Here is a 663-nt window from a genome sequence, read left to right on the forward strand (position 1 = left end):
AGGATTAAATGTGGTTGAACCCATAAACTCGCTAGAGCGGCACCTGGCATTAAAGGGTTGCAGCTGGCACCCTCCTCCCCCTCTTCCTCATTCAATCCGTTAGGAATGCATTCAGCTGCAAGCTCAGGAAACGCAACTGACAGTGGCCTAGATGTGTAGGTGTCTTTTTCTCCCATAACAAGGAGCTCGGAAGTTGCCTGTCAGCCTGGGAGCACAGCCCAGAGATGTGTCAGGGCACTGGGCTTCCTTTCCATTCCCAGGTCCTTACCGTTCTATTGCTGGTCTCTTCCTGGTTGCCAGATACTCGCTGCAGCTGCAGATCTCAGATCGAGATCCAGGCAGGAAGGGGAAAGGGCAGGAGGTAAAGGGCTTTCTCCCAGCAAGGGTCTCCTGTTTTTTTCTGGAAGGGACAGGAACCTCTTGTACTTGGATTGTGCAGAAGTGTGCGTGCAGGGTATCTTCACTGCAAGGGAGGCTGGAACATGTCTATTTTTAGCTGAAGTCCTTGATCGTCTACCTGGAGTCAGGGTTCTGTTAGCACACAAGGGACATAGTTATTGGGTGGACAACCCATGGGACCCACCAGTGCGCTGCTGCATAGTCTGCCCAACGTCCACTCTGCAGACAGAGAAATCAGTGCCCAGCAAGGCTGGAAATCTTGCC

This window comes from Callithrix jacchus, chromosome 6, assembly GCF_049354715.1.
Source record: "Callithrix jacchus isolate 240 chromosome 6, calJac240_pri, whole genome shotgun sequence".
Lineage (NCBI taxonomy): Eukaryota > Metazoa > Chordata > Mammalia > Primates > Cebidae > Callithrix > Callithrix jacchus.